This window comes from Ranitomeya variabilis, chromosome 5 (genome assembly GCF_051348905.1).
Source record: "Ranitomeya variabilis isolate aRanVar5 chromosome 5, aRanVar5.hap1, whole genome shotgun sequence".
Classification (NCBI taxonomy): Eukaryota; Metazoa; Chordata; class Amphibia; order Anura; family Dendrobatidae; genus Ranitomeya; species Ranitomeya variabilis.
In genome coordinates, this window is record NC_135236.1 from 270,506,043 (window position 1) to 270,530,359 (window position 24,317).

A 24,317-nucleotide genomic window follows, 5' to 3' on the forward strand; every position below is an offset into this window, starting at 1 on the left:
GCTAACAGGCAAGACTTTTGTGTCCTCACCAACAGGACAACTGACCATGCTGTCCTCCTCCTCAGGCCATGCCTGCTGAACAGACGGTATGACAGTTGTGTTTGTAGTACCATCTATAGCGCATGAAAGTAGCTTCTGTTCTTCCTCCTCTTGACTACCAATCCACGGTGAGAAGACATTAGGGTGGGCTAAGTATAATCCCCCTGTATGGTTCCTTCTTCTCGTGCTCTGCCTGCAATGCATCCTCTTTAATTGTGAGCAGAGAGGTTTTCAGAATGCTGAGAAGCAGGATGGTGATTCTAATTATGGCGTGATCGCCGCTCACCATCTTGGTGCAGTCCTCAAAGTTTTGGAGGATGGTACATATGTTGGACATCCATGTCCACTCCTGAGGTCTTATGTGTGAAGTCTGAACTGAATATCAACGGCCTTGTTGATGTTGGTAGTCAACAACTGCCCTCTTCTGATCAAAAAGCCTTTCCAACATAAGCAGCATAGAGTTCCAGCGCGTGGGGCCATCACACACCAGCCGGTGAGCTGGAAGCTGCAAATGCTGTTGAAGCACGGCAAGGGTGGCTGAACCAGTAGCTGACTTTCTATAATGGGCAGACAGATGGCGTACTTTCACTAGCAGATGTAGCAGCTCCGGGTAGCCTTTCAGAAAACGTTGAACCACGAGGTTAAGCACATGGGCCAAGCAAGGTACGTGTGTGAACTCACATTGCATCAGAGCCGCCACCAGGTTACGGCCATTGTCACACACCACCATGCCTGGCTGTAGGTTCAGCGGTGTCATCCACACATCTGACTGCTCTTTCAGTGCTGTCCACAACTCTTCTGCATTGTGCGGTTTGTCACCTATGCAGATTAGCTTCAGCACAGCCTGTTGCTGCTTGGCTGAGGCAGTGCTGCAGTGCTTCCAGCTTGACTGATGTGATGATTTCAGAGATGGAGGATGAAGAGGAGGTGCAGGAGCTGTAGACTGTGGGGGCAACTCTGATTTGCACAGGGCCAGCAATCCTCGGCGTGGGGAGGATGTGTTCCATCCCAAGGTCTGACTGGGTCCCGGCTTCTACTATGTTAACCCAGTGTGCCATCAGTGAGATATACAGTCCCTGCCCACAAGCACTTGTCCACGTGTCCGTGGTTAGGTGGACTTTCCCTGTAACAGCATTGTTGAGGTCACGGGTAATGTGGGACACTGCTATGGTCTGGTGATTAAGGAGCGACATGCGACTAGCTCTGAGCAGGTGGTAACTATACCGACCGCAGTTCCTGATCTTAACACAGACACTAGCAGTAGCCGTGGGATGTTCCTGTCACTCCCTGGACACCTCGTCACAGCCGGAGATCTAGCTACCCCTAAAAGTAGAAGCAGGAAAGCTATCTTGCCTCAGAGAAAATCCCCAAAGGATAGGACAGCCCCCCACAAATATTGACTGTGAGAGGAGAAGGAAATGACATACGTAGTATGAAACAAGATTTAGCAAAGAATTAGTACAGGACAGAACACTGTGCAGTCAGTAATAAAAACTAGAAAAAGTCCACCGCAGAGAAATGCAAAAATCTCCACACCTGACTAAAGGTGTGGAGGGCAAACTCTGCTGCCCAGAGCTTCCAGCTTAGCTGACTAGATACATACTGATAAGCTGGTCAAATGAGCAAAACATAGAAAGTGCTAAACAACAAAGTCCACAACAAGTGAACTGCAAAAAGACAAGCAAGGACTTAGCTTTGCTGAAATGGTCAGAGTGACAGGGAAATCCTCAGAGAGCCATGACTCCAAGCTCAACAATTGACAACTGGCATTGAATTAGGGAAAAGGCCAGACAAATATAGCAGAGTCAGAAAGACGATCAATGAAAACAGCTGCTGATGCTAAATCCAAGAAGCAGCCATACCACTCAAAACCACAGGAGGGAGCCCAAGAGCAGAACTCACAATAATGCTACTTATAACCACCGGAGGGAGCCCAAGAGCGGAATTCACAACAGTACCCCCCCTTGAGGAGGGGTCACCGAACCCTCACCAGAGCCCCCAGGCCGAGCCAAATGAAAAGCACGAACCAAATCGGCGGCATGGACATCGGAGGCAACCACCCAAGAATTATCCTCCTGGCCATAACCCTTCCACTTGACAAGATACTGAAGCCTCCGCCTAGAAAAACGAGAATCCAAAATTTTCTCAACCACATATTCCAACTCCCCCTCAACCAACACCGGGGCAGGAGGATCAACAGATGGAACAACGGGTACCACATATCTCCGCAACAAAGATCTATGGAAAACATTGTGGATGGCAAAAGAGGCTGGAAGGGCCAAACGAAAAGACACTGGATTGATAATCTCAGAAATCTTATAAGGACCAATAAACCGAGGCTTGAACTTAGGGGAAGAAACCTTCATAGGAACATGACGAGAGGATAACCAGACCAAATCCCCCACACGAAGCTGAGGACCAACACACCGACGGCGGTTAGCAAAACGCTGAGCCTTTTCCTGAGACAACGTCAAATTGTCTACCACATGAGTCCAAATCTGCTGCAACCTGTCCATCACAGAATCCACACCAGGACAATCAGAAGGCTCAACCTGCCCTGAAGAAAAACGAGGATGGAAACCAAAATTACAAAAGAAAGGCGAAACCAAAGTAGCCGAACTGGCCCGATTATTAAGGGCAAACTCGGCCAACGGCAAGAAAGCCACCCAATCATCCTGATCAGCAGACACAAAGCATCTCAAATAGGTTTCCAAGGTTTGGTTAGTTCGCTCAGTTTGGCCATTTGTCTGAGGATGGAACGCAGACAAATTAATGCCCATCTTAGCACAAAAGACCCGCCAAAACCTGGAAACAAACTGGGAACCTCTGTCAGACACAATATTCTCTGGAATGCCATGCAAACGAACCACATGCTGAAAAAATAATGGAACCAAATCAGAGGAGGAAGGCAATTTAGGCAAAGGTACCAAATGGACCATTTTAGAGAACCGGTCACAAACCACCCAGATAACAGACATCCTCTGGGACACAGGTAGATCCGAAATAAAATCCATGGAAATATGCATCCAAGGCCTCTCCGGGACAGGCAAAGGCAAAAGCAACCCACTAGCGCGGGAACAGCAAGGCTTAGCCCGGGCACAAGTCCCACAGGACTGCACAAAAGAACGCACATCCCGCGACAAGGAAGGCCACCAAAAGGACCTAGCAACCATATCTCTGGTACCAAAAATCCCAGGATGACTGGCCAACACAGAACAATGGACCTCAGAAATTACCTTACTTGTCCATCTATCAGGAACAAACAGCTTCCCCACAGGACAGCGGTCAGGTTTATCAGCCTGAAATTCCTGAAGCGCCCGCCGCAAATCAGGGGAGATGGCAGACAGAATCACCCCTTCCCTAAGAATGCCAACCAGTTCAAGGACTCCAGGAGAATCAGGCAAAAAACTCCTAGAGAGGGCATCCGCTTTAACATTCTTAGATCCTGGAAGATATGAGACCACAAAATGAAAACGGGAGAAAAACAGGGACCACCGAGCCTGTCTAGGGTTCAGCCGCTTGGCCGACTCGAGGTAAATCAGATTCTTATGATCGGTCAAGACCACAATGCGGTGCTTGGCTCCCTCAAGCCAATGTCGCCACTCCTCAAATGCCCACTTCATAGCCAACAACTCCCGATTGCCGACATCATAATTGCGTTCCGCAGGCGAAAACTTTCGGGAAAAGAAGGCACATGGCTTCATCAAGGAACCATCAGAATTCCTCTGTGACAAAACGGCCCCTGCCCCAATCTCAGAAGCGTCAACCTCAACCTGAAAAGGAAGAGAAACATCCGGCTGACGCAAGACAGGGGCAGAAGTAAATCGGCGTTTAAGCTCCTGAAAGGCCTCAACAGCGTCAGAGGACCAATTAGTCACATCAGTGCCTTTCTTCGTCAAATCGGTCAGGGGTTTAACCACACTAGAGAAGTTGGCAATGAAACGGCGATAAAAATTAGCAAAGCCCAAAAATTTCTGAAGGCTCTTCACAGATGTGGGTTGAATCCAGTCATGAATGGCTTGGACCTTAACAGGATCCATTTCTATAGACGAAGGAGAAAAAATAAACCCCAAAAAAGAGACCTTCTGAACTCCAAATAGGCACTTAGACCCCTTCACAAATAGAGCATTATCACGAAGGATCTGGAATACCATCCTGACCTGCTTCACATGAGAGTCCCAATCATTAGAAAAAATCATATCATCCAAATACACAATCAAGAATTTGTCAAGATAATTGCGGAAAATATCATGCATAAAGGACTGAAATGCAGAAGGAGCATTAGAAAGCCCGAAAGGCATCACCAGGTATTCAAAATGGCCTTCGGGCGTATTAAATGCAGTTTTCCATTCGTCACCCTGTATAATACGAACAAGATTATATGCCCCTCGAAGGTCAATCTTGGTAAAGCAACTAGCCCCCTTAATCCGAGCAAACAAATCAGAGAGCAAAGGTAAAGGGTATTGGAATTTGACCGTGATCTTATTAAGAAGGCGATAATCAATACAGGGTCTCAAGGAGCCATCCTTCTTGGCAACAAAAAAGAATCCCGCTCCCAATGGTGACGAAGACGGCCGAATATGCCCCTTCTCTAAAAACTCCTTTACATAGCTCCGCATGGCGGTATGTTCAGGCACAGACAGGTTGAAAAGTCGGCCCTTAGGGAACTTACAGCCAGGAATCAAGTCAATAGCACAATCACAGTCCCTATGTGGAGGAAGGGAACTGGACTTGGGCTCATCAAATACATCCTGGAAATCTGACAAACATTCAGGAACATCAGAAGAGGGGGAAGAGGAAATTGACATTAAAGGAACGTCACTATGTACCCCTTGACAACCCCAACTAGTCACAGACATTGATTTCCAATCCAGCACTGGATTGTGTACTTGTAACCATGGAAAACCCAGTACAACAACATTATGTAAATTATGCAACACCAGAAAACGGCAATCTTCCTGATGTGCTGGAGCCATGCACATAGTCAGCTGAGTCCAATACTGAGGTTTATTCTTGGCCAACGGTGTAGCATCAATACCCCTTAAGGGTATGGGACTCTGCAAAGGCTGCAAAGAAAAACCACAGCGCCTAGCGAATTCTAAGTCCATTAAGTTCAGAGCAGCGCCCGAATCCACAAATGCCTTGACAGAAAAAGATGACAATGAGCAAATCAGGGTCACAGACAGGAGAAACTTAGGCTGCACAGTACTAATGGTAACAGATCTAGCGACCCTCTTAACCCTCTTAGAGCAATCAGAAATAGCATGAGCAGAATCCCCACAGTAAAAACACAGCCCATTCTGACGTCTGTATCTCCTCTGTTCCGCTCTAGTCAAAATCCTATCACATTGCATGGGCTCAGGACTCTGCTCCGAGGACGCTGCCATATGGTGCACCACTTTGCGTTCGCACAGGCGCTGATCAATCTGAATGGCCAGAGACATAGATTCGCTCAAACCAACAGGCGTGGGGAACCCCACCATAACATCTTTAAGGGCTTCAGAAAGACCCTTTCTGAAAATTGCTGCCAGAGCGTCCTCATTCCATTTAGTGAGCACAGACCATTTTCTAAATTTCTGGCAGTATAATTCTGCCGCTTCCTGACCCTGACACAGGGCCAACAGTGTTTTCTCAGCATGCTCTACAGAGTTAGGTTCGTCATACAATAATCCAAGCGATTGAAAAAATGCATCTACATTAAGCAATGCCGGATCCCCTGACTCAAGGGAGAATGCCCAGTCCTGAGGGTCACCACGCAGCAGAGAAATAACTATTTTTACTTGCTGAATGGGGTCACCAGAGGAACGAGGTTTCAGAGCAAAAAACAATTTGCAGTTATTTTTAAAGTTCAAAAACTTAGATCTATCCCCGTAAAACAAATCTGGAGTAGGAATTCTAGGCTCTAAGGCCGGAGTCTGAACAACATAATCTTGAATACTCTGTACTCTTGCAGCAAGCTGATCCACACGAGAAAACAACCCCTGAACATCCATGCCCGCATCCAAATCCTGAATCACCCAGAGATTAAGAGGAAGGAAAAAGACAAAACAGACTAAAGAAAAAAAAATGGCTCAGAACTCTTTTTCTTCTTTTGAGATGCATTCAGCTCATTTTTGGCCAGTTGTACTGTTATGGTCTGGTGATTAAGGAGCGACATGCGACTAGCTCTGAGCAGGTGGTAACTATACCGACCGCAGTTCCTGATCTTAACACAGACACTAGCAGTAGCCGTGGGATGTTCCTGTCACTCCCTGGACACCTCGTCACAGCCGGAGATCTAGCTACCCCTAAAGGTAGAAGCAGGAAAGCTATCTTGCCTCAGAGAAAATCCCCAAAGGATAGGACAGCCCCCCACAAATATTGACTGTGAGAGGAGAAGGAAATGACATACAGTTAGGTCCATATATATTTGGACAGAGACAACATTTTTCTTATTTTGGTTATAGACATTACCACAATGAATTTTAAACAAAACAATTCAGATGCAGTTGAAGTTCAGACTTTCAGCTTTCATTTGAGGGTATCCACATTAAAATTGGATGAAGGGTTTAGAAGTTTCAGCTTCTTAACATGTGCCACCCTGTTTTTAAAGGGACCAAAAGTAATTGGACAGATTCAATAATTTTAAATAAAATGTTTATTTTTAGTGCTTGGTTGAAAACCCTTTGTTGGCAATGACTGCCTGAAGTCTTGAACTCATGGACATCACCAGACTCTGTGTTTCCTCCTTTTTGATGCTCTGCCAGGCCTTCACTGCAGTGGTTTTCAGTTGCTGTTTGTTTGTGGGCCTTTCTGTCTGAAGTTTAGTCTTTAACAAGTGAAATGCTGCTCAATTGGGTTGAGATCAGGTGACTGACTTGGCCATTCAGGAATATTCCACTTCTTTGCTTTAATAAACTCCTGGGTTTCTTTGGCTTTATGTTTTGGGTCATTGTCCATCTGTAGTATGAAATGACGACCAATCAGTTTGGCTGCATTTGGCTGGATCTGAGCACACAGTATGGCTCTGAATACCTTAGAATTCATTCGGCTGCTTTTGTCCTGTGTCACATCATCAATAAACACTAGTGACCCAGTGCCACTGGCAGCCATGCATGCCCAAGCCATCACACTGCCTCCGCCGTGTTTTACAGATGATGTGATATGCTTTGGATCATGAGCTGTACCACGCCTTCGCCATACTTTTCTCTTTCCATCATTCTGGTAGAGGTTGATCTTGGTTTCATCTGTCCAAAAAATGTTCTTCCAGAACTGTGCTGGCTTTTTTAGATGTTTTTTAGCAAATTCCAGTCTAGCCTTTTTATTCTTGATGCTTATGAGTGGCTTGCACCGTGCAGTGAACCCTCTGTATTTACTTTCATGCAGTCTTCTCTTTATGGTAGATTTGGATATTGATACGCCGACCTCCTGGAGAGTGTTGTTCACTTGGTTGGCTGTTGTGAAGGGGTTTCTCTTCACCATGGAGATTATTCTGCGATCATCCACCACTGTTGTCTTCCGTGGGCGCCCAGGTCTTTTTGCATTGATGAGTTCACCAGTGCTTTCTTTCTTTCTCAGGATGTACCAAACTGTATATTTTGCCACTCCTAATATTGTAGCAATTTCTCGGATGGGTTTTTTCTGTTTTTGCAGCTTAGGGATGGCTTGTTTCACCTGCATGGAGAGCTCCTTTGACCGATTGTTTACTTTACAGCAAAACCTTCCAAATGCAAGCACCACACTTCAAATCAACTCCAGACCTTTTATCTGCTTAATTGAGAATGACATAACGAAGGGATTACCCACACCTGTCCATGAAATAGCCTTGGAGTCAATTGTCCAATTACTTTTGGTCCCTTTAAAAACAGGGTGGCACATGTTAAGGAGCTGAAACTCCTAAACCCTTCATCCAATTTTAATGTGGATACCCTCAAATGAAAGCTGAAAGTCTGAACTTCAACTGCATCTGAATTGTTTTGTTTAAAATTCATTGTGGTAATGTCTATAACCAAAATAAGAAAAATGTTGTCTCTGTCCAAATATATATGGACCTAACTGTACGTAGTATGAAACAAAATTTAGCAAAGGAGGCCACTACTAGCTAGAAAGAATTAGTACAGGACAGAACACTGTGCGGTCAGTAATAAAAACTAGAAAAAGTCCACCGCAGAGAAATGCAAAAATCTCCACACCTGACTAAAGGTGTGGAGGGCAAACTCTGCTGCCCAGAGCTTCCAGCTTAGCTGACTAGATACATACTGATAAGCTGGTCAAATGAGCAAAACATAGAAAGTGCTAAACAACAAAGTCCACAACAAGTGAACTGCAAAAAGACAAGCAAGGACTTAGCTTTGCTGAAATGGTCAGAGTGACAGGGAAATCCTCAGAGAGCCATGACTCCAAGCTCAACAATTGACAACTGGCATTGAATTAGGGAAAAGGCCAGACTAATATAGCAGAGCCAGAAAGACGATCAGTGAAAACAGCTGCTGATGCTAAATCCAAGAAGCAGCCATACCACTCAAAACCACAGGAGGGAGCCCAAGAGCAGAACTCACAAAAATGCTACTTATAACCACCGGAGGGAGCCCAAGAGCGGAATTCACAACAGGACACATGCTGGTGTAATGCCGGTACGGCACATCGGGAGAAATAGTGGTGACTGGGGACCGAGTACCTTGGGACGGCGGCTGCCATCAGGTTGTGGAAAGCTCCTGTCTCAATGCGCCTAAAAGGCAGCATTTCTAGCACAAGCAGAAGAGAAATATTAGAATTTAGGACTGTGGGGCGTTGGCGGGGTATTTCCGCTTGCGTTCCAAAGACTGGGTTATAGACAACTGAAGGCTGTGCTGAGACAAGGACGTGGATGGGCTTGATGATGGTGCTGCTTGACTGTGGGCCACAACAGGTGCAGGGCTAGAGGCATCTTCACATGCACGGTGTACTGGGGATTGGCTTCTCTGCAAAACAGTCGAAGAAGCAGTGGTGTGACCTGCAGGCAGTGGTCCTGGAGCCTGCGTTTTGGCCCACAAAGTCGGGTGCTTTGCTGCCATGTGCCTGATCATGCTGGTGGTGGTCAGGCTGGTTGTTTTGCTACCCCTGCTGATGCACGCATGGCAGGTGCTGCAAATGGCCTGTTTGACGTTATCGGCAGAGTCTTTAAAAAATAACCAGACTCAGGAAAATCTAACAGTTGGAATGGCTACTTCCCTAATGTTGGTGTTACGGGGAACAGATGCACGCCTTTTGTCTGTGGCCACCACACTGCTTCTTCCTGGTTGTTGTGGTGATATGCCTCCTTCCCCATGTGTGCTGCTGCCCTCGCTATGCATGTCCTCCTGCCAGGTTGGGTCAGTCACTATGTCATCCACCACCTCGTCTTCCACATCCGCATCCTGCTCCTCCTCCTGACTTTCTGGCAATTGTGTCTCATCATCGTCCACCTCTTCTGACACTTCCCCACCATCGCCTTCGCGTGACCGGGGCGGGTCAAAGCTTTGGGCATCTGTACATGCGATCTCATCTGTCCCCACTTTAAGCTGACCAGCCAAGAGTTCAGAATCTTGAAATGGAAAACTGAACAGCTCTTCAGAGTGTCCAAGTGTGGGATCAGTTGTCTCAGGGCACTCGGCATGGTGGGAGGAATCCAACCAACAACCATTTCACACTGCTCTGGCTTCAATAGTGGTGTGCTGCGGTCCCCTAGAAACTGGGACAGGAAGGTCGAGCGAGAAGATGTGGGTCTTTGTTGTTGCCCACTTTCACCTTGGCCACAGCATCGACCTCTGCATGCACCATCATCACGTCCACTTCCCCGTCCTTTGCCTTGCCCATTTTAAATGGACTACTGCACTATTTCAAATGCTCAACACAAATATATTTATTAGTACCAAAATAATATCTGATCAGTATGCCTGCAAATCTATGATTTTTCAAACCCAAACACCAGGCAGGCCTCAGCCTGATATAACAGACTGTATTCAATTTTTGGGGGCTTTTTTGTGAAGTAAATTTATGCTAAATAGTGCTATCAGAGTATCAGACAGCAAAAAAAAGGTGTCCACCAGCCTACAATGGCCAAACTTGGAGCACGCAGACATATGAGGGCTGTCACGGAAATACCACACTGGCAAATATGTGGCCATTTTTATATGCAAAATAGTGCTGTATAGAATTAGAGTATCAGACAGCAAAAAAAAGGGGTCCACCGGCCTACAATGACCAAACTTGGAGCACGCAGATATATGAGGGCTGTCACAGAAATACCACACTGCCAAATATGTGCTCTTTTTATTTCTTTTATGCTAAATAGTGCTGTATATAATTTCAGTAACAGACAGCAAAAAAAGTGGTCCTCCGGCCTACAATGACCAAATTTGAAGCACGCAGATACTGTATATGAGGGCTGTCACGGAAATACCACACTGCCAAATATGTGCCCTTTTTATATTTTTTTATGCTAAATAGTGCTGTATATAATTTCAGCAACAGACAGCAAAAAAAAGGGGTCCACCGGCCTACAATGACCAAACTTGGAGCACTCAGATATATAAGGGCTGTCACGGAAATACCACACTGGCAAAAATGTGGCTTTTTAAAAAAAAATGCAAAATAGTGTTGTATAGCATTAGAGCAACAGACAGCAAAAAAAGAGGTACACCGGCCTACAATGACCAAACTTGGAGGACGCAGATATGAGGGCTGTCACGGAAATACCACACTGGCAAATATGTGGCCTTTTTATAATTTTGGAAGCTTAATAGTGCTGTATAGAATTAGAGTATCAAACAGCAAAAAAAGGGGTCAATCGGCCTACAATGACCAAACTGGGAGCAGGCAGGTATATGAGGGCTGTCACGGAAATACTACACTGGCAAATATGTGCCCTTTTAATATTTTTTTTATGCTAAATAGTGCTGTATATAATTTCAGTAACAGACAGCAAAAAAAAGCTACAATAACCAAACTTGGAGCACACAAATATGAGGGCTCTCTCGGAAATACCACACTGGCAAATATGTGCCCTTTTAATATTTTTTTTATGCTAAATAGTGCTGTATATAATTTCAGTAACAGACAGCAAAAAAAAGTGGTCCTCCAGCCTACAATGACCAAACTTGGAGCACGCAGATATGAGGGCTGTCATGAAAATAACACATTGGCAAATATGTGCCCTTTTAATATTTTTTATGCTAAATAGTGCTGTATATAATTTCAGTAACAGACAGCAAAAAAAGTGGTCCTCCAGCCTACAATGACCAAACTTGGAGCATGCAGATATATGAGGGCTGACACATAAAAAGGGCACATATTTGCCAGTGTGGTATTTCCATTTGTTTTATGCTAAATAGTGCTGTATATAATTTCAGTAACAAACAGCAAAAAAAGGGTCCACCGGTCTACAATGCCGAAAGTTGGAGCACGCAGATACAGTACAGACCAAAAGTTTGGACACACCTTCTCATTTAACCCCTTTCTGACATTGGACGTACTATCCCGTTGAGGTGGGGTGGGCCCGTATGACTACCGACGGGATAGTACGTCCAGCGCGGTCGGCTGTACTCATGGGGGAGCACGGCTGATCGTGGCCGGTTGTCAGCTGACTATCGCAGCTGACATCCGGCACTATGTGCCAGGAGCGGTCACGGACCACCCCCTGCACATTAACCCCCGGCACACCGCGATCAAACATGATCGCGGTGTGCCGGGGGTACAGGGAAGCATCTCGCAGGGAGGGGGCTCCCTGCATGCTTCCCTGAGACGATCGGTACAAAGCGATGTACTCACCTTGTACCGAGCGTCTCCTCCCTGCAGTCCCCGGATCCAAAATGGCCGCGGGGCTGCATCCGGGTACTGCAGGGAGGGAGGTGGCTTACCGAGTGCCTGCTCAGAGCAAGCGCTTGGTAAGCCTGCAGCACTGTAAGTCAGATCGCCGATCTGACAGAGTGCTGTGCAAACTGTCAGATCAGCGATCTGTGATGTCCCCCCCTGGGACAAAGTAAAAATGTAAAAAAAAAAAAATGTCCACATGTGTAAAAAAAAATTATAAAAAAAAATTCCTAAATAAAGAAAAATATATATATATTATTCCCATAAATACATTTCTTTATCTAAATAATAAAAAAAAATAAAAGTACACATATTTAGTATCGCCGCGTCTGTAACGACCCAACCTATAAAACTGTCCCACTAGTTAACCCCTTCAGTGAACACCGTAGGAAAAAAAAAACGAGGCAAAAAACAACGCTTTATTATCATACCGCCGAACAAAAAGTGGAATAACACATGATAACAAAGACGGATATAAATAACCATGGTACCGCTGAAAACGTCATCTTGTACCACAAAAAACGAGCTACCATACAGCGTCATCAAAGAAAAAATAAAAAAGTTATAGTCCTCAGAATAAAGCGATGCCAAAATAATTATTTATTCTATAATAAAATAGTTTTTATCGTATAAAAGCGCCAAAACATAAAAAGATATAAATGAGGTATCGCTGTAATCATACTGACCCGAAGAATAAAACTGCTTTATCAATTTTACCAAACGTGGAAAGGTATAAACGCCTCCCCCCAAAAAAATTCATGAATAGCTGTTTTTTTGTAATTCTGCCTCACAAAAATCGGAATAAAAAGCGATCAAAAACTGTCACGTGTCCGAAAATGTTACCAATAAAAACGTCAACTCGTCCCGCAAAAAACAAGACCTCACGTGACTCTGTGGACCAAAATATGGAAAAATTATAGCTCTCAAAATGTGGAGACGCAAAAAACTTTTTTGCTATAAAAAGCGTCTTTTAGTGTGTGACGGCTGCCAATCATAAAAATCCACAATAAAAAATGCTATAAAAGTAAATCAAACCCCCCTTCATCACCCCCTTAGTTAGGGAAAAATAATAAAATTAAAAAAATGTATTTCTTTCCATTTTCCCATTAGGGTTAGGGCTAGGGTTGGAGCTAAAGTTAGGGTTAGGGTTGGGGCTAAAGTTAGGGTTAGGGTTGGGGCTAAAGTTAGGGTTAGAGTTAGGGTTTGGATTACATTTACGGTTGGGATTAGGGTTGGGATTAGAGTTAGGGGTGTGTTTGGATTAGGGTTTCAGTTAGAATTGGGGAGTTTCCACTGTTTAGGCACATCAGGGGCTCTCCAAACGCGACATGGCGTCCTGTCATGATCTCAATGGCAAGAGATCATAGCATCAGCATATAAAGGAACTAGCTCTTGGAAGATGGGAACTGAGCTGACCATGAACTAAACCTAACGCACAACTAGCAGTGGCCGGGTAGCATGCCTACGTTGATTCTAGATGCCCAGCACCAGCCGGAGGACTAAATAATGCTAGCAGAGGAAAATATTAGTCCTAGCTCACCTCTAGAGAAATACCCCGAAAGGAGACAGAGGCCCCCCACATGTATTGGCGGTGAATTAAGATGAAATAACAAACGTAGTATGAAAATAGGTTTAGCAAATTTGAGGTCCACTTACTACATAGCAGAAGACAGAAAGGACACTTTCATGGTCAGCTGAAAACCCTATCAAAACACCATCCAGAAATTACTTTAAAACTCTGGCATTAACTCATAACACCAGAGTGGCAATTCCTGTTCACAAGAGCTTTCCAGACACAGTAACGAAACTACAGCTGTGAACTGGAACAAAAATGCAAAAGCAAACATGGACAAGAGTCCAACTTATCTAGTAGTTGTCTAGGAGCAGGAACAAGCACAGAGAGGCTTCTGATAACATTGTTGACCGGCAAGCAACTAACAGAGCAGCAAGGCTATATAGCGACTCCCACATCTTGATGGGAACAGGTGAACAGAGAAGATGAAGACACCAGTTCAATTCCACCAGTAGCCACCGGGGGAGCCCAGAATCCAAATTCACAACAGTACCCCCCCCTCAAGGAGGGGGCACCGAACCCTCACCAGAACCACCAGGGCGATCAGGATGGGCCCTATGAAAGGCACGAACCAGATCAGAGGCATGAACATCAGATGCATTCACCCAAGAATTATCCTCCTGGCCGTATCCCTTCCACTTGACCAGATACTGGAGTCTCCGTCTGGAAACACGAGAGTCTAAGATTTTCTCCACAACGTACTCCAACTCACCCTCAACCAACACCGGAGCAGGAGGCTCAACGGAAGGCACAACCGGTACCTCATACCTGCGCAATAATGACCGATGAAAAACGTTATGAATAGAAAAGGATGCAGGGAGGTCCAAACGGAAGGAAACAGGGTTAAGAATCTCCAATATCTTATACGGGCCGATGAACCGAGGCTTAAACTTAGGAGAAGAGACCCTCATAGGGACAAAACGAGAAGACAACCACACCAAATCCCCAACACAAAGCCGAGGACCAACACGACGGTGGCGGTTGGCAAAAAGCTGAGTCTTCTCCTGGGACAACCTCAAATTGTCCACCACCTGCCCCCAGATCTGATGCAATCTCTCCACCACAGCATCCACTCCAGGACAATCCGAAGATTCCACCTGACCAGAGGAAAATCGAGCATGAAACCCCGAATTACAGAAAAACGGGGACACCAAAGTGGCAGAGCTGGCCCGATTATTGAGAGCGAACTCCGCCAATGGCAAAAAAGCAACCCAATCATCCTGGTCAGCAGACACAAAACACCTCAGATATGTCTCCAGGGTCTGATTAATCTGCTCGGTCTGGCCATTCGTCTGAGGATGGAAAGCGGACGAAAAAGATAAATCTATGCCCATCCTAGCACAGAATGCCCGCCAAAATCTAGACACGAATTGGGTCCCTCTGTCAGAAACGATATTCTCAGGAATACCATGCAAACGAACAACATTTTGAAAAAACAGAGGAACCAACTCGGAAGAAGAAGGCAACTTGGGCAGAGGAACCAAATGGACCATCTTAGAGAAACGGTCACACACCACCCAGATGACAGACATCTTCTGAGAAACAGGCAGATCTGAAATAAAATCCATCGAGATGTGCGTCCAAGGCCTCTTAGGAATAGGCAAGGGCAATAACAATCCACTAGCCCGAGAACAACAAGGCTTGGCCCGAGCACAAACGTCACAAGACTGCACAAAGCCTCGCACATCTCGTGACAGGGAAGGCCACCAGAAGGACCTTGCCACCAAATCCCTGGTACCAAAAATGCCAGGATGACCTGCCAACGCAGAAGAATGAACCTCAGAGATGACTCTACTGGTCCAATCATCAGGAACAAATAGTTTATCAGGTGGGCAACGATCAGGTCTATCCGCCTGAAACTCCTGCAAGGCCCGCCGCAGGTCTGGAGAAACGGCTGACAATACCACTCCATCCTTAAGGATACCTGTGGACTCAGAGTTACCAGGCGAGTCAGGCTCAAAACTCCTAGAAAGGGCATCCGCCTTAACATTCTTAGAACCCGGTAGGTATGACACCACAAAATTAAACCGAGAGAAAAATAATGACCAGCGCGCCTGTCTAGGATTCAGGCGCCTGGCGGTCTCAAGATAAATCAAATTTTTGTGGTCAGTCAATACCACCACCTGATGTCTGGCCCCCTCAAGCCAATGGCGCCACTCCTCAAAAGCCCACTTCATGGCCAAAAGCTCCCGATTCCCAACATCATAATTCCGCTCAGCGGGCGAAAATTTACGGGAAAAGAAGGCACAAGGCCTCATCACGGAGCAGTCAGAACTTTTCTGCGACAACACTGCCCCAGCTCCGATCTCAGAAGCGTCAACCTCAACCTGAAAAGGTAGAGCAACATCAGGCTGACGCAACACAGGAGCAGAGGAAAAACGGCGCTTGAGCTCCCGAAAGGCCTCCACAGCATCAGGGGACCAATCGGCAACATCAGCACCCTTCTTAGTCAAATCGGTCAATGGCTTAGCAATATCCGAAAAACCAGCAATAAATCGACGATAAAAGTTAGCAAAGCCCAAAAATTTCTGAAGACTCTTAAGAGAAGAGGGCTGCGTCCAATCACAAATAGCTTGTACCTTGACAGGATCCATTTCAATGGAAGAGGGGGAAAAAATATATCCCAAAAAGGAAATCCTCTGTACCCCAAAAACACACTTAGAACCCTTCACACACAAAGAATTAGACCGCAAAACCTGAAAAACCCTCTTGACTTGCTGGACATGAGAGTCCCAGTCATCCGAAAAAATCAGAATATCATCCAGATACACAATCATAAATTTATCCAAATAATCGCGAAAAATATCATGCATAAAGGACTGGAAAACTGACGGAGCATTTGAAAGACCAAAAGGCATCACTAAATACTCAAAATGGCCCTCGGGCGTATTAAATGCGGTTTTCCACTCATCCCCCTGCCTGATTCGCACCAAATTATACGCCCCACGAAGGTCAATCTTAGAGAACCACTTGGCCCCCTTTATGCGAGCAAACAAATCAGTCAGCAACGGCAATGGGTATTGATATTTAACAGTGATTTTATTCAAAAGCCGATAATCAATACATGGTCTCAAAGAGCCGTCTTTTTTTTAACACAAAGAAAAAACCGGCTCCTAAGGGAGATGACGATGGACGAATATGTCCCTTTTCCAAGGACTCCTTTATATATTCTCGCATAGCAGCATGTTCAGGCACAGACAGATTAAATAAACGACCCTTTGGGTATTTACTACCCGGAATTAAATCTATGGCACAATCGCACTCTCGGTGCGGAGGTAACGAACCAAGCTTGGATTCTTCAAAGACGTCACAATAGTCAGACAGGAACTCAGGAATTTCAGAGGGAATAGATGATGAAATGGAAACCACAGGTACATCCCCATGAGCCCCCTTACATCCCCAGCTCAACACAGACATAGCTCTCCAGTCGAGGACTGGGTTGTGAGATTGCAGCCAAGGCAATCCTAGCACCAAATCATCATGTAGATTACACAGCACCAGAAAGCGAATAATCTCCTGGTGATCCGGATTAATACGCATAGTTACTTGTGTCCAGTATTGTGGTTTATTATTAGCCAATGGGGTGGAGTCAATCCCCTTCAGAGGAATAGGAGTCTCCAAAGGCTCTAAATCATACCCACAGCGTTTGGCAAAGGACCAATCCATAAGACTCAACGCGGCGCCAGAGTCGACATAGGCGTCCGTGGTAATAGATGACAAAGAGCAAATCAGGGTCACAGATAGAATAAACTTAGACGGTAAGGTGCAAATGGAAACAGATTTACCAAGCTTTTTAGTGCGCTTAGAGCATGCTGATATAACATGAGTAGAATCACCACAATAGAAACACAACCCATTTTTCCGTCTAAAATTCTGCCGCTCGCTTCGGGACAGAATTCTATCACACTGCATACTCTCTGGCGATTTCTCAGTGGACACCGCCAGATGGTGCACTGGTTTGCGCTCCCGCAAACGCCTATCGATCTGAATAGCCATTGTCATGGACTCATTCAGACCCGCAGGCACAGGGAACCCCACCATAACATCCTTAATGGCATCAGAGAGACCCTCTCTGAAAGTCGCCGCCAGGGCGCACTCATTCCACTGAGTAAGCACAGACCATTTACGGAATCTTTGGCAGTAAATTTCCGCTTCATCTTGCCCCTGAGATAGGGACATCAAAGTTTTTTCTGCCTGAAGCTCCAAATGAGGTTCGTCATAAAGCAACCCCAAGGCCAGAAAAAACGCATCCACATTGAGCAACGCAGGATCCCCTGGTGTCAATGAAAAAGCCCAGTCTTGAGGGTCGCCCCGGAGCAAGGAAATCACAATCCTGACCTGCTGTGCAGGGTCTCCGGCAGAGCGAGATTTCAGGGACAAAAATAATTTGCAATTATTTCGAAAATTCTGAAACCCAGATCTATTCCCCGAGAAAAATTCCGGCAAAGGAATTCTCGGCTCAGATACAGGTGCATGACAAACAAAATCTTGCAAATTTTGTACCTTCGTGGCGAGATTATTCAAACCTGCAGTTACACTCTGAAGATCCATTACAAACAGGTGGACACAGAACCATTCAAAGATTAGAAGGAGAGAAAAAAAAAAAAAAAAAAATTTCAGCAGACTACTTATTTCTCTCCTTTCTCAGCCAAGGATTTTAACCCTTTAGTGGGCCGGTCAAACTGTCATGATCTCAATGGCAAGAGATCATAGCATCAGCATATAAAGGAACTAGCTCTTGGAAGATGGGAACTGAGCTGACCATGAACTAAACCTAACGCACAACTAGCAGTGGCCGGGTAGCATGCCTACGTTGATTCTAGATGCCCAGCACCAGCCGGAGGACTAAATAATGCTAGCAGAGGAAAATATTAGTCCTAGCTCACCTCTAGAGAAATACCCCGAAAGGAGACAGAGGCCCCCCACATGTATTGGCGGTGAATTAAGATGAAATAACAAACGTAGTATGAAAATAGGTTTAGCAAATTTGAGGTCCACTTACTACATAGCAGAAGACAGAAAGGACACTTTCATGGTCAGCTGAAAACCCTATCAAAACACCATCCAGAAATTACTTTAAAACTCTGGCATTAACTCATAACACCAGAGTGGCAATTCCTGTTCACAAGAGCTTTCCAGACACAGTAACGAAACTACAGCTGTGAACTGGAACAAAAATGCAAAAGCAAACATGGACAAGAGTCCAACTTATCTAGTAGTTGTCTAGGAGCAGGAACAAGCACAGAGAGGCTTCTGATAACATTGTTGACCGGCAAGCAACTAACAGAGCAGCAAGGCTATATAGCGACTCCCACATCTTGATGGGAACAGGTGAACAGAGAAGATGAAGACACCAGTTCAATTCCACCAGTAGCCACCGGGGGAGCCCAGAATCCAAATTCACAACAGCGTCCGATCTCAATTCCAGCCAATTCTGCATTGAAAAAGTGAACCAGTGCTCCTTCCCTTCCGAGCTTTACCGTGCGCCCAAACAGAGGTTTACCCCAACATATGGGGCATCAGCGTACTTGGGACAAATTGGACTACAACTTTTGGCGTCCAAGTTCTCTTGTTACCCTTGGGAAAATATAAATTTGGGGGGCTAAAAATCATTTTTGTGGGAAAAAAAGGATTTTTTATTTTCACGGCTCTGCGTTATAAACTGTAGTGAAACACTTGGGGGTTCAAAGTTCTCACAACACATCTAGATAAGTTCCTTGGGAGGTCTAGTTTCCAATATGGGGTCACTTGTGGGGGGTTTCTACTGTTTGGGTACATCAGGGGCCCTGCAAATGCAACGTGATGCCTGCACACCAATCCATCTAAGTCTGCATTCCAAATGGCGCTCCTTCCCTTCCGAGCTCCGCCATGCGCCCAAACAGCAGTTCCCTCCCACATATGGAGTATCAGCATACTCAGGACAAATTGAACAACAACTTTTGGGGTCCAATTTCTCCTGTTACACTTGGGAAAATACAAAACTGGGGGCTAAAAAATCATTTTTGTGGAAAAAAATATTTTTTATTTTCACGGCTCTGCGTTATAAACTGTAGTGAAACACTTGGGGTTCAAAGTTCTCAAAACACATCTAGATAAGTTCCTTAGGGGGTCTACTTTCCAAAATTGTGTCACTTGTGGGGGGTTTAATGTTTAGGCACATCAGGGGCTCTCCAAACGCGACATGGTGTCCCATCTCAATTCCAGTCAATTTTGCATTGAAAAGTCAAACGGCGCTCCTTCCTTTCCGAGCTCTGCCATGCACCCAAACAGTCATTTACCCCCACATATTGGGTATCCGCGTACTCAGGACAAATTGCACAACAACTTTTGGGGTCCAATTTCTTCTCTTACCCTTGGGAAAATAAAAAATTGGGGGCGAAAGATCATTTTTGTGAAAAAATATGATTTTTTATTTTTACGGCTCTGCATTATAAACTTCTGTGAAGCACTTGTTGGGTCAAAGTGCTCACCACACATCTAGATAAGTTCCTTAAGGGGTCTACTTTCCAAAATGGTATCACTTTTGGGGGGTTTCAATCTTTAGGCACATCAGGGGCTCTCCAAACGCAACATGGCGTCCCATCTTAATTCCAGTCAATTTTGCATTGAAAAGTCAAATGGCGCTCCTTCCCTTCCGAGCTCTGCTATGCACCCAAACAGTGGTTTACCCCCATATATGGGGTATCGGCGTACTCAGGACAAATTGCACAACCACTGTTGGTGTCCAATTTCTTCTCTTACCCTTGGGAAAATAAAAAATTGGGGCAAAAAGATAATTTTTGTGAAAAAATATGATTTTTTTTACGGCTTAGCATTATAAACTTCTGTGAAGCACTTGGTGGGTCAAAGTGCTCACCACACATCTAGATAAGTTCCTTAGGGGGTCTACTTTCCAAAATGGTGTCACTTGTGGGGGGTTTCAATGTTTAGGCACATCAGGGGCTCTCCAAACGCAACATGGCGTTCCATCTCAATTCCAGTCAATTTTGCATTGAAAAGTCAAATGGCGCTCCTTCCCTTCCGAGCTCTGCCATGCGCCCAAACAGTGGTTTACCCCCACATATGGGGTATCAGCGTACTCAGGACAAATTGTACAACAACTTTTGGGGTCCATTTTCTCCTGTTACCCTTGGTAAAATAAAACAAATTGGAGCTGAAATAAATTTTGTGTGAAAAAAAGTTAAATGTTCATTTTCATTTAAACATTCCAAAAGTTACTGTGAAACAACTGAAGGGTTAATAAACTTCTTGCATGTTGTTTTGAGCACCTTGAGGGGTGCAGTTTTTAGAATGGTGTCACACTTGGGTATTTTCTATCATATAGACACCTCAAAATGACTTCAAATGAGATGTGGTCCCTAAAAAAAAATGGTGTTGTAAAAATGAGAAATTGCTGGTCAACTTTTAACCCTTATAACTCCCTAACAAAAAAAAAATGTTGGTTCCTAAATTGTTCTGATGTAAAGTAGACATGTGGGAAATGTTACCTATTAAGTATTTAGTGTGACATATCTCTGTGATTTAAGGGCATAAAAATTCAAATTTGGAAAATTGTGAAATTTTCAAAATTTTCGCCAAATTTCCGTTTTTTTCACAAATAAACGCAAGTTATATCGAAGAAATTTTACCACTGTCATGAAGTACAATATGTCACTAGAAAACAATGTCAGAATCGCCAAGATCCATTGAAGCGTTCCAGAGTTATAACCTCATAAAAGGACAGTGGTCAGAATTGAAAAAATTGGCCGGGTCATTAACGTGCAAACCACCCTTGGGGGTAAAGGGGTTAAAGATTTTTCTGCATTTTCATGACTATGAAAATTGTAAACTCACACTGAAGGCATCAAAACTATGAATTAACACATGTGGAATTATATACTTAACAAAAAGTGTGAAACAACTGAATATGTCTTATATTCTAGGTTCTTCAAAGTAGCCACCTTTTGCTTTGATGACTGCTTTGCACACTCTCGGCATTCTCTTGATGAGATTCAAGAGATAGTCACCGGAAATGGTCTTCCAACAATCTTGAAGGAGTTCCCAGAGATGCTTAGGACTTGTTGGCCCTTTTGCCTTTACTCTGCGGTCCAGCTCACCCCAAACTATCTCGATTGGGTTCAAGTCTGGTGACTGTGGAGGCTACGTCATCTGGAGTAGCACCCCATCACTTTCCTTCTTGGTCAAATAGCCCTTACATAGCCTGGAGGTGTTTTGGGGGTCATTGTCCTGTTGAAAAATAAACGATGGTCCAACTAAACGCAAACTGGATGGAATAGCATGCCGCTGCAAGATGCTGTGGTAGCCATGCTGGTTCAGTATGCCTTCAATTTTGAATAAATCCCCAACAGTGTCACCAGCAAAGCACCCCCACACGATCACACCTCCTCCATGCTTCACGGTGGGAACCAGGCATGTAGAGTCCATCCGTTCACCTTTTCTGCAGAGATCTCAAATTTGGACTCATCAGACCAAAGCACAGATTTCCACTGGTCTAATGTCCATTCCTTGTTCTTTAGCCCAAACAAGTCTCTTCTGCTTGTTGCCTGTCCTTAGCAATGGTTTCCTTGCAGCTATTTTACCATGAAGGCCTGCTGCACAGTCTCCTCTTAGCAGTTGTTGTAGAGATGTGTCTGCTGCTAGAACTCTGTGTGGCATTGACCTGGTCTCTAATCTGAGCTTCTGTTACCCTGCGATTTCTGAGGCTGGTGACTCCGATAAACTTATCCTCAGAAGCAGAGGTGACTCTTGGTATGCCTTTTCTGGGGCGGTCCTCATGTGAGCCAGTTTCTTTGTAGCTCTTGTTGGTTTTTGCCACTGCACTTGGGGACACTTTCAAAGTTTTCCCAATTTTTCGGACTGACTGACCTTCATTTCTTAAAGTAATGATAGCTACTTGTTTTTCTTTATTTAGCTGCTGTAATACAACTTGCCGTAATACAAATTCTAACAGTCTATTCAGTAGGACTATCAGCTGTGTATCCACCAGACTTCTGCACAACACAACTGATGGTCCCAATCCCATTTATAAGGTAAGAAATCCCACTTATTAAACCTGTCAGAGTACACCTGTGATGTGAAAACCATTTCCGGTGACTACCTCTTGAAGCTCATCAAGAGAATGCCAAGAGTGTGCAAAGCAGTCATCAAAGCAAAAGACGGCTACTTTGAAGAACCTAGAATATAAGACATTTTCAGTTGTGTCACACTTTTTTGTTACGTATATAATTCCACATGTGTTAATTCATAGTTTTAATGCCTTCAGTGTGATTTTACAATTTTCATAGTCATGAAAATACAGAACAATCTTTAAATGAGAAGGTGTGTCCAAACTTTTGGTCTGTACTGTATATGAGGCCTTTTTCGGTGAATTTAAAACACACAAAAAAAAGTGGCACAAGGCTGGCACACACAACTATGTTACGTAAGCTTGACAAACTATGATTTTACAACAGGCATCAGTCTAGAGCAGACTGTATATTTTTGAGGTGAATTTTTGAAAAAAAAATGCAACTAGGTATATAGTAAGTACAATGTATGAAGAGAAAAAGGTAGGCCTTACAAAACGGGAGTCACCACCATATAAATACAAAAACACAGCTTTATTATACATGTATGCAAAAGGCAGAACACATTAAAAGCATTTAAAACAAGGGGATGTAACATATCCCTGAATGAACAAAAGCCCGTGATAAGGCCATACAACCGCACCAAACCATGCAGGGTAAAATACACATGCCTATAAATGTAGGTAGCCTAGCCTAGATAATAGTATAGTGGCTAAAAGTAGCCAGCCCCCCTGGTCCCATGCAATCACTCATGTGAAAAGACAAGGTGTATGCCTGAAAGCAACTAGACAAACACCCCATAATGCTGGGCCATAAGGTCTGTAAATGAGACAAAATATGCAAAAAAACAATAAACATAAGCATGAGACCAGCCAAACAAATGCTACAGGCCTTTTGCATACATGTATAATAAAGCTGTGTTTTTGTATTTATATGGTGGTGACTCCCGTTTTGTAAGGCCTACCTTTTTCTCTTCATACATTGTACTCAGCAGTTCTTAGGCCTTGGTTTGAGTCCCATTGATCGTGGTGCCCCCATCGTTCTCTTTTTAGGTATATAGTAAGGAAGCTGCAGCAGCAGAGTTATGGAGCTTTGGGAAGGATGCAGTAGGAGCAATGGGCGCACATACAGTGCCTGCAGGCTTTGCACTGATGTGGATATGCTGAGCCCTGCCTACCTAGCGCTGCAATATCGGGACCCACGAATTAGCCCTAAAAAGGACTTTTGGTTTCTGAGTTGTGGATTTGAGTTGCAGACCTACACTAACTCTAAAAACCACGATTTCTGACCCGATTCTGAATCAGGAACAGAATGAGGTGAGCAGGGCGGCGCCAGGTCTTATACTCGGGATGATGCTGTGCGTCTAAGTCAATCACTGCACGACCACAACAAAGATGGCTGCAGCCTTTCATGGCCTGGCAGACAATCCCTGCACCGTGATTGGGTCTCTAAAGTCCGCCAAAAACGCTGGGTGGAGACACCAGTTACCGACGAATAATCCCAGAAATGCACGCTGCTCGCCAAGTACACTGAGCATAGTGATACTTGGGCGAGTAACGAATAGTGGCGAGCACGTTCGCTCATCACTAATCATAATGTGTTTTGGTGGTATCAAACTTTATGGGAGCCATGTAGTCCATTGAAATATTAAGGGCCTGTGCACACATTGCAGATTTGTCGTGTTTATCTCCATGTAGATTTGGCAAAAAACGTGAAGGATTTCTTGATGCCAGCAAAGTGAATGAGAATCCTGAAGTCTCAAATACACGTTGCTTATTTTTGACTTACAAATTTGTTGCAGATTTAAATCTGCAGCATGTTAATTCTTTCAG